The sequence below is a fragment of the Pseudophryne corroboree genome (assembly GCF_028390025.1).
Source record: "Pseudophryne corroboree isolate aPseCor3 chromosome 3 unlocalized genomic scaffold, aPseCor3.hap2 SUPER_3_unloc_16, whole genome shotgun sequence".
Classification (NCBI taxonomy): domain Eukaryota; kingdom Metazoa; phylum Chordata; class Amphibia; order Anura; family Myobatrachidae; genus Pseudophryne; species Pseudophryne corroboree.
Window position 1 is genome coordinate 842,432 of NW_026967504.1, and position 11,082 is coordinate 853,513.

General features: G+C 48.6%; 1 protein-coding gene across 2 annotated transcripts in view; it reads right to left on the reverse strand.

Moving 5' to 3' along the window:
• The window catches only part of LOC134983499 (oocyte zinc finger protein XlCOF7.1-like), a 50,457-nt gene extending 40,642 nt beyond the window's left edge, over positions 1-9,815 (reverse strand). For both annotated transcript variants that reach the window (XM_063949164.1, XM_063949163.1), the window contains exon 1: positions 9,689-9,815. The gene's annotated coding sequence lies outside the window, so the exon portion shown is untranslated. The remainder of the gene's footprint in view (positions 1-9,688) is intronic.
• Between the last annotated feature and the right edge of the window lie 1,267 nt (positions 9,816-11,082).

An 11,082-nucleotide genomic window follows, 5' to 3' on the forward strand; every position in this document is an offset into this window, starting at 1 on the left:
TCCTTCCTCCAAGCTGGAGATCACTGCTCGGTGATCACTGCTCGGTGAGACATCTTGAATTTGAATCTCATTAGGTAGAAATTCAGAGATTTCATGTTATAGGATGGTCTGACCGAGACGTCCGGCTTCGGGACCACAAACATCCTCGAATAAAAACCTTCTCCCTGTTGTGACTGGGGAACCTTAATGATAACTTGATTTTGACACAATTTTTGTATTGCGTCACAAATTACCTCCCTGTCCGGAAGAAAAGCTGGTAAGGCCGATTTGAAAAAACGGCGAGGGGGGACGTCTTAAAACTCCAGCTAGTACCCTTGGGATACTATTTGTAAAATCCAAGGGTCTAGGTTCGAACGAACCCAATACTGACTTAAAAATTTGAGACGGGCCCCCACCAGTGCGGACTCCCGCATAGGAGCCACGACGTCATGCGGTGGAATTGGCAGAAGCCTGGGAGGACTTCTGCTCCTGGGAGCCTGACAAGGCTGGAGATCGTTTACCTCTTCCCCTTCCTCTAGTAGCAAGGAAGGAAGAACCTCGGCCATTTCTGAATTTATTGGGCCGAAAGGATTGCATCTGATAATGGTACGTTTTCTTTTGTTGTGGAGGAACATAAGGTAAAAAGAATGAATTACCCGCGGTAGCCTAGACTCCAAATCATCAAGGCCGTCTCCAAATAAGGCCTTACTTTTATATGGTAGAGATTCCGTATTTTTCTTGGAGTCAGCATCAGCATTCCATTGGTGAATCCACAACGCACGCCTAGCTGAGACAGCCATGGCATTGGCCTTTGATACCAAAAGACCAATATCTCTCGCAGCTTCCTTAAGGTATGCTGCAGCGTCCTTGATATAACCCAGTGTCAAGAGGATACTATCCCTATCTAGGGTATCTATATCAGATGACAAATTATCTGCCCACTTTTCGATAGCACTACTTACCCACGCAGACTCAATGACAGGTCGGAGTAGTGTAACCGTGGTCACATAAATGGACTTCAATGTAGTTTCTTGTTTACGATCCTCAGGATCCTTATGGGCCGCCGTGTCAGGTGACGGGAGAGCCACCTTTTCAGACAAATGAGACAAGACCTTGTCCACAGTGGGGGGTGACTCCCACTTTTCACTATCCGTCGAGGGAAACGGATAAGCTGCCATAATTCTTTTGGGAATCTGAAACTTTTTGTCAGGACCGTCCCAAACTTTTTCAAATAGCGTGTTCAGTTCATGAGAGGGATGAAACGATATCTCAGGTTTCCTTTGTTTATACATACAGACCCTTTTATCAGGGACAGCCAGGTCCTCCGTGATATGTAATACATCTTTAACCACCACAATCATGTACTGAATGCTTTTTGCCAATTTTGGGTCTAACCTGGAATCGCTATAGTCAACACTGGAATCAGTGTCTGTGTCGGTATCAGTGTCTGCCAACTGGGCCAACGTACGTTTTTGTGACCCTGAGGGGACCTGACTTTGGAATAACATATCCCCCACAGATTTCTTCCATGCCTGGGTCTGAGACTCAGACTTATCTAGCCTCTTACTAATAAGAGGAACACATTTACCCAATCAGGAGTTGGCGGTGCCGACAGGGTCACCCACGCAGCCGTTTGTGTCCCTAATACAGCCTCCTCCAGGGAAGAGCCTTCAGCCTCAGACATGTCGACACACGTGCACCAAACACCCACAGACACATCGGACATATAGGGGACAGACCCACAGTAGAGTCTGTCAGAGAGACACAGAGATTTGCCAGCTCACAACCCAGCGCCAAATCACCGGTTCTGAAACACTAAAGAATGCCCCAGACCTGCAGCGCTTTATATTAAATAGATATATATACATATATTGCACCAATATTTCTGTGCCCCCCCTCCATTTTGCACCCTGATACTTATTCAGGAGTGTGAGGAAGGACCAGCGTCTCTGCAGCCTGTGTAGAGGAAAATGGCGCTGAGCGAGCTGTGAAGACGAAGCTCCACCCCTTAATGGCGCGGTTCAGTCCCGCTTTTTTTAAATATATATTTATACTGGCGGGGGTTAGGACAGTACCTAGGCACTTATGTCCCCTTTTGCTAGTTTATTTTGAGGCCTTTCTGCTGCCCAGGGCACCCCCTGCCCCCCCCCCCCCCCCCCCTGCACCCTGTAGTGCTGCTGTGTGTGTGGGAGCATGGCACGCAGCGTGCGATCGCTGTGCTGTACCTCAGAATGCCGTCACTGAGGTCTTCTTGATCTTCTTCTACTCACCTGTCTTCTGACTTCTGGCTCTGTAAAGGGGGTGACGGCCGGCTCTGGGAACGAGCATCTAGGCGTACCTAGCGATCAGACCCTCAGGAGCTAATGGCGTCCTGTCAGCCAGAAGCAGAGCCATTGAACTCACAGAAGTAGGTCTGCTTCTCTCACCTCAGTCCCACGATGCAGGGAGACTATTGCCAGCAGTCCTCCCTGAAAATAAAAAACCTAACATAAGTTTTTCCGGGAAACTCAGTAGAGCTCCCTGTAGTGCGTCCAGTCTCACTGGGCACAATTCTAAAACTGGAGTCTGGAGGAGGGGCATAGAGGGAGGAGCCAGTTCACACCCAAAGTCTTAAAGTGCCCATGTCTCCTGCGGATCCCGTCTATACCCCATGGTACTAATGGTGACCCCAGCATCCTCTAGGACGTATGAGAAAATAATAATAATAATAATAATAATGCCACTGTATAATAATAACAGGACACCACAGGCTGCTCCTCCTGTATAATACCAGGACACTACAGGCTGCTCCTACTGTATAATAACAGGACACCACAGGCTGCTCCCCCTGTATAATAATAATAATAATAATAATAATAATAGGACACCACTGGCCGCTCCCCCTGTTTAATAATAGTACACCATAGGCTGCTCCTCCTGTATAATAATAACAGGACACCACAGGCTGATCCTCCCGTATTATAATAATAACAACAACAACAACAGGACACCCCAGGCTGCTCCTCCTGTATAATACCAGGACACTACAGGCTGCTCCTACTGTATAATAATAATAATAATAAGAAGAATTTACTTACCGATAATTCTATTTCTCGTAGTCCGTAGTGGATGCTGGGACTTCCGTAAGGACCATGGGGATAGCGGCTCCGCAGGAGACTGGGCACAAAGTAAAAGCTTTAGTACTACCTGGTGTGCACTGGCTCCTCCCCCTATGACCCTCCTCCAAGCCTCAGTTAGGATACTGTGCCCGGACGAGCGTACACAATAAGGAAGGATTAATGAATCCCGGGTAAGACTCATACCAGCCACACCAATCACACCGTACAACTTGTGATCTGAACCCAGTTAACAGTATGATAAACTTAGGAGCCTCTGAAAAGATGGCTCACAACAATAATAACCCGATTTTTGTAACAATAACTATGTACAAGTATTGCAGACAATCCGCACTAGGGATGGGCGCCCAGCATCCACTACGGACTACGAGAAATAGAATTATCGGTAAGTAAATTCTTATTTTCTCTGACGTCCTAGTGGATGCTGGGACTTCCGTAAGGACCATGGGGATAATACCAAAGCTCCCAAACGGGCGGGAGAGTGCGGATGACTCTGCAGCACCGAATGAGAGAACTCCAGGTCCTCCTCAGCCAGGGTATCAAATTTGTAGAATTTAGCAAACGTGTTTGCCCCTGACCAAGTAGCAGCTCGGCAAAGTTGTAAAGCCGAGACTCCTCGGGCAGCCGCCCAGGATGAGCCCACCTTCCTTGTGGAGTGGGCATTTACAGATTTTGGCTGTGGCAGGCCTGCCACAGAATGTGCAAGCTGAATTGTACTACAAATCCAACGAGCAATCGTCTGCTTTGAAGCAGGAGCACCCAGTTTGTTGGGTGCATACAGAATAAACAGCGAGTCAGATTTTCTGACTCCAGCCGTCCTGGAAACATATATTTTCAGGGCCCTGACTACGTCCAGTAACTTGGAGTCCTCCAAGTCCCTAGTAGCCGCAGGCACCACAATAGGTTGGTTCATGTGAAAACCTGAAACCACCTTTGGGAGAAATTGAGGGCGAGTCCTCAATTCTGCCCTATCTGAATGAAAAATTAGGTAAGGGCTTTTATACGATAAAGCCGCCAATTCTGAAACCCGCCTGGCTGAAGCCAGCGCTAACAGCATTACCACCTTCCATGTGAGATATTTCAAGTCCACAGTGGTAAGTGGTTCAAACCAATGTGATTTTAGGAACCCCAAGACCACATTGAGATCCCAAGGTGCCACTGGTGGCACAAAAGGAGGCTGTATATGCAGTACTCCTTTGACAAATGTCTGAACTTCAGGCACTGAAGCCAGTTCTTTCTGGAAGAAGATCGACAGGGCCGAAATTTGAACCTTAATGGATCCTAATTTTAGGCCCATAGACAGTCCTGCTTGCAGGAAATGTAAGAAACGACCCAGTTGAAATTCTTCTGTGGGGGCCTTCTTGGCCTCACACCACGCAACATATTTTCGCCAAATGCGGTGATAATGTTTAGCAGTTACATCCTTCCTGGCCTTAATCAGGGTAGGGATGACTTCATCTGGAATGCCTTTTTCCTTTAGGATCCGGCGTTCAACCGCCATGCCGTCAAACGCAGCCGCGGTAAGTCTTGGAACAGACAAGGTCCCTGCTGAAGCAGGTCCTTTCTTAGAGGTAGAGGCCACGGATCCTCCGTGAGCATCTCTTGCATTTCCGGGTACCAAGTTCTTCTTGGCCAATCCGGAGCCACGAGTATAGTTCTTACTCCTCTCCTTCTCATGATTCTCAGTACTTTTGGAATGAGAGGCAGAGGAGGGAACACATACACCGACTGGTACACCCACGGTGTTACCAGAGCGTCCACCGCTATTGCCTGAGGGTCCCTTGACCTTGCGCAATATCTGTCCAGTTTTTTGTTGAGACGGGACGCCATCATGTCCACCTTTGGTTTTTCCCAACGGTTTACGATCAGTTGGAAAACTTCTGGGTGAAGTCCCCACTCCCCCGGGTGGAGGTCGTGTCTGCTGAGGAAGTCTGCTTCCCAGTTGTCCACTCCCGGAATGAACACTGCTGACAGTGCTACCACATGATTTTCCGCCCATCGGAGAATCCTTGCAGCTTCTGCCATTGCCCTCCTGCTTCTTGTGCCGCCCTGTCTGTTGACGTGGGCGACTGCCGTGATGTTGTCCGATTGGATCAATACCGACTGTCCCTGAAGCAGAGGCCTTGCTTGACTTAGGGCATTGTAAATGGCCCTCAGTTCCAGGATATTTATGTGGAGAGACGTTTCCATGCTTGACCACAAGCCTTGGAAAATTTTTTCCCTGTGTGACTGCTCCCCAGCCTCTCAGGCTGGCATCCGTGGTCACCAGCATCCAATCTTGAATGCCGAATCTGCGGCCCTCTAGAAGATGAGCACTCTGTAACCACCACAGGAGAGACACCCTTGTCCTTGGAGATAGGGTAATCCGCTGATGCATCTGAAGATGCGATCCGGACAATTTGTCCAGCAGATCCCACTGAAACGTTCTTGCATGGAATCTTCCGAATGGAATTGCTTCGTACGAAGCCACCATTTTTCCCAGGACTCTTGTGCACTGATGCACTGACACCTGGCCTGGTTTTAGGAGGTTCCTGACTAGCTCGGATAACTCCCTGGCCTTCTCCTCCGGGAGAAACACCTTTTTCTGAACTGTGTCCAGAATCATCCCCAGGAACAGTAGACGTGTTGTTGGAATCAGCTGTGATTTTGGAATATTTAGAATCCACCCGTGCTGACGTAATACTGCCTGAGACAGTGTTACTCCGAACTCCAACTGTTCCCTGGACCTTGCCCTTATCAGGAGATCGTCCAAGTAAGGGATAATTAAGATGCCTTTTCTTCGAAGAAGACTCATCATTTCGGCCATTACCTTGGTAAAGACCCGGGGTGCCGTGGACAATCCAAACGGCAGCGTCTGAAACTGATAATGACAGTTTTGTACCACAAACCTGAGGTACCCTTGGTGAGAAGGGTAAATTGGGACGTGAAGATAAGCATCTTTTATGTCCAGAGACACCATATAGTCCCCTTCTTCCAGGTTCGCTATCACTGCTCTGAGTGACTCCATCTTGAATTTGAACCTTTTTATGTAAGTGTTCAAGGATTTTAGATTTAAAATCGGTCTCACCGAGCCGTCCGGCTTCAGTACCACAAACAGCGTGGAATAATACCCCTTTCCTTGTTGTAGGAGGGGTACCCTGATTATCACCTGCTGGGAGTACAGCTTGTGAATAGCTTCCAATACAGCCTCCCTGTCGGAGGGAGACGTTGGTAGAGCAGACTTCAGGAATCTTCGAGGAGGAGACGTCTCGAATTCCAACTTGTACCCCTGTGATACTACCTGCAGGATCCAGGGGTCCACTTGCGAGTGAGCCCACTGCGCGGTGAAATTCTTGAGACGGGCCCCCACCGTGCCTGAGTCCGCTTGTAAAGCCCCAGCGTCATGCTGAAGACTTGGCAGAAGCGGGGGGGGGGGCTTCTGCTCCTGGGAAGAAGCAGCCTGGTGCAGTCTTTTTCCCCTTCCTCTTCCGCGAGTCAGAAAGGAGTGGCCTTTCGCCCGCTTGTTCTTATGGGAACGAAAGGACTGAGTTTGAAAAGACGGTGTCTTTTTCTGCTGAGAGGTGACCTGGGGTAAAAAGGTAGATTTCCCAGCCGTTGCCGTGGCCACCAGGTCTGATAGACTGACCCCAAATAACTCCTCCCCTTTAAACGGCAATACTTCCATATGCCGTTTGGAATCAGCATCACCTGACCACTGTCGTGTCCACAAACTTCTTCTGGCAGAGATGGACATCGCACTTACTCTTGATGCCAGGGTGCAAATATCCCTCTGTGCATCTCGCATATATAGTAATGCATCTTTTAAATGCTCTATAGTCAATAAAATACTGTCCCTATCCAGGGTATCAATATTTTCAGTCAGGGAGTCCGACCACACTACCCCAGCACTGCACATCCAGGCTGAGGCGATTGCTGGTCGCAGTATAACACCAGTATGTGTGTAAATACATTTCAGGATATTCTCCAGCCTTCTATCAGCTGGTTCCTTGAGGGCGGCCGTATCAGGAGACGGTAACGCCACCTGTTTTGATAAGCGTGTGAGCGCCTTATCTACCCTAGGGGGTGTTTCCCAACGTGCCCTTACCTCTGGCGGGAAAGGGTACAGTGCCAATAATTTGTTAGAAATCAGCAGTTTTTTATCGGGGGAAACCCACGCTTCATCACACACCTCATTCAATTCATCTGATTCAGGAAAAACTACTGGTAGTTTTTTCACACCCCACATAATACCCTTCTTTGTGGTACTTGTAGTGTCAGAAATATTCAATGCCTCCTTCATTGCCGTGATCATGTAACGTGTGGCCCTACTGGACATTACGTTCGTCTCCTCACCGTCGACACTGGATTCAGTATCCGTGTCAGGGTCTGTGTCGACCAACTGAGGTAACGTGCGTTTTAGCGCCCCTGACGGTGTCTGAGACGCCTGGACAGGCACTAACTGATTTGCCGGCTGTCTCATGTCGTCAACAGTTTTCTGCAAAGTGCTGACATTGTCACGTAATTCTTTAAACACAATCATCCAGTCAGGTGTCGACTCCCTAGGGGGTGACATCACTAACCCAGGCAACTGCTCTGCTTCCACATCATTTTCCTCTTCATACATGTCGACACAACGTACTGACACCCAGCACACACACAGGGAATGGCTCTGATAGAGGACAGGACCCCACTAGCCCTTTGGGGAGACAGAGGGAGAGTATGCCAGCACACACCAGAGCGCTATATATGTTCAGGGATAACCTTATATAAGTGTTACTCCCTTAATAGCTGCTGTATATATATATTAGCTGCCAATAGTGCCCCCCCTCTCTTGTTTTACCCTGTTTCTGTAGTACAGTCTGCAGGGGAGAGTCAGGGAGCCGTCCTTCCAGCGGAGCTGTGAAAGAAAATGGCGCTTGTGTGCTGAGGAGATAGGCTCCGCCCCCTTCACGGCGGCCTTATCTCCCGCTTTTTTCTGGAACTGGCAGGGGTTAAATGCATCCATATAGCCCAGGAGCTATATGTGATGCATTTTATTTTAGCCATATAAGGTTTTAAATGATCTGTATTGCGTCTCAGGGCGCTGCCCCCCCAGCGCCCTGCATCCTCAGTGACCGGAGTGTGAAGTGTGCTGAGAGCAATGGCGCACAGCTGCGGTGCTGTGCGCTACCTTATCTGAAGACAGGAAAGTCTTCTGCCGCCGCTTATCTCCGGACCTCTTCGCTCTTCTGGCTCTGTAAGGGGGCCGGCGGTGCGGCTCCGGGACCCATCCAAGCTGGGCCTGTGATCGTCCCTCTGGAGCTAATGTCCAGTAGCCAAGAAGCCCAATCCACTCTGCACGCAGGTGAGTTCGCTTCTTCTCCCCTTAGTCCCTCGATGCAGTGAGCCTGTTGCCAGCAGGACTCACTGAACATAAAAAACCTAAAAATACTTTTACTTCCAAGCAGCTCAGGAGAGCCACCTAGCCTGCACCCTTCTCGGCCGGGCACAAAATCTTAACTGAGGCTTGGAGGAGGGTCATAGGGGGAGGAGCCAGTGCACACCAGGTAGTACTAAAGCTTTTACTTTGTGCCCAGTCTCCTGCGGAGCCGCTATCCCCATGGTCCTTACGGAAGTCCCAGCATCCACTAGGACGTCAGAGAAAATAATAATAGGACACCAATGGCTGCTCCCCCTGTTTAATAATAGCACACCACAGGCTGCTCCTCCTGTATAATAATAACAGGACACCACAGGCTGATCCTCCCGTATTATAATAATAACAACAACAACAACAACAACAACAACAGGACACCACAGGCTGCTCCTCCTGTCTATTATGACAACACAGGATGCTGCCCCTGTACATTATTGCAACACAGGCTGCTCCTCCTGTATACTATGACAACACAAGTTGTTACCCCTGTATATTATGACTACACAGGCCACTCCCCCTGTATACTATGACAACACAAGATGCTACCCCGTATATTATGACAGCACAGGATGCTACCCCTGTATATTATGACAACACAGGCTGCTCCTCCTGTATACTATGACAGCACAGGATACTACCCCTGTATATTATGACAACACAGGCCACTCTCCCTGTATATTATGACAACACAGGCTGCTCCTCCTGTATACTATGACAGCACAGGATACTACCCCTGTATATTATGACAACACAGGCTGCTCCCCCTGTATACTATGACAACACAGGCCGCTCCCCCTGTACAGCACAATGCCACAACACCTGTAATGTCCCGTGTATAGAATTACGGTAACGGCGGGGTCTGAGCCCTGTATTACAGTAACGGCGGGGTCTGCACCACATGTATTACGGTAACGGCGGGGTCTGCGTCACCTGTATTACGGTAACGGCGGGGTCTGCACCTCCTGTATTACGGTAACGGCGGGGTCTGCTCCACCTGTATTACGGTAATGGCGGGGTCTGCGCCACCTGTATTACAGTAATAGGACACTAGAGTGTCAGCCACCTGTACAGGGATAATGCAGCACCAGAGGCTGCTCCAGCTGCACTATAACAAGGCACCAGAGGCTGCTCCCCCTGTAGTACAGAACCTGACACCAGAGCTGCTCAGCCTATAGAATAATAATAATAATATCATTACCTGCTGCCAGACACAGCAATGGCTGCTCTCTGCTCCTGCTGCCTTGTGGGAATGATAGAAGGAAGGCGGAGCTCAGACCAGGGGAAAATGGCCGCCGCTCCTGACGTCACTACACGGGCCAGGGAACCTATTGCTGCTGCCGGACTGGTCTACACGAAAATGGCCGCCGGCCTCTTGCACTGAGGACATGTATGTTAATAGTCATTACAGAGTGCTGGGCTTTGGGCGGGGTGGAGGAGGGGAGGGGCCAGTAACCAGGTAGCAGCCGTTGCCAATCATACCCTACTTCCTGCCTGTGCGTTCCACCTTACTTCCGGACTGTGCGTTCCACATGCAGGAAGTGAGTTTTTATCGACTTGTGCAGCCTCCCAGTGTCCGTGGAGATCAGGTAATGGCGTCTTACTATACAGGGGGAGCAGCCTGTGGTGTCCTGTTATTATTATTATACAGGGGGAGCAGCCTATGGTGTCCTGATATTATTATTATTATACAGGGGGAGCAGCCTGTGGTGTCCTGATATTATTATTATTATACAGCAGGAGCAGCCTGTGGTGTCTTGTTATTATTATGCAGGATGAGCAGCCTGTGGTGTCCTATTTTTATTATTATTATTATTATTATTATACAGGAGGAGCAGCTTGTGGTGTCCTGTTATTATTATTATACAGGAGGAGCAGCTTGTGGTGTCCTGTTATTATTATACAGGGGGAGTAGCCTGTGGTGTCCTTTTATTATTATTATACTGGAGGAGCAACCTGTGGTGTCCTGTTAATAAAGACATATGTTATTATGTTTATGCTGGGGTGCAGCCTTTAGTGTCGTTGTTATTATTATTATTAATTTTACTATATGAAATTGTGGGGATTGAAAATATTGCTCAAATTCTCGGATATATTAAAGCAGAGACCATAATATCCCTGGCATGTGTAACAGATGATAATTGAAGCAGTATGAAGCAAATGTATATCACACTCCTGGGAGTGTCACAGTGACATCATTTAGATCTATAGTAATAAAGGTACATGACTGGGGAGGTGAGGGGATCTGGGAGTGTCACAGTGATGTCACTTATATCTATAGTAATAATACAGGGACATGACTGCGGAGGTGAGGGGATCTGGGAGCGTCACAGTGACATCACATATCTATAGTAATACAGGGATATGACTGGGGAGGTGAGGGGGACCTGGGAGTGTCACAGTGACAAGAGAAAGAAAGTAGACTTCTTTGTGGGCGCACTCTTGTGAAGAAATAATTAGATATTCTCAAAGAGTAAAACATAACTTTTATTACAAATGATTAAGAAATTATTCAATCTCCTGAAAACAAATAATGTCTCCTGCCGCCTTTCCCCTGCCTGTCTCCTGCCGCCTTTCCCCTGCCTGTCTCCTGTT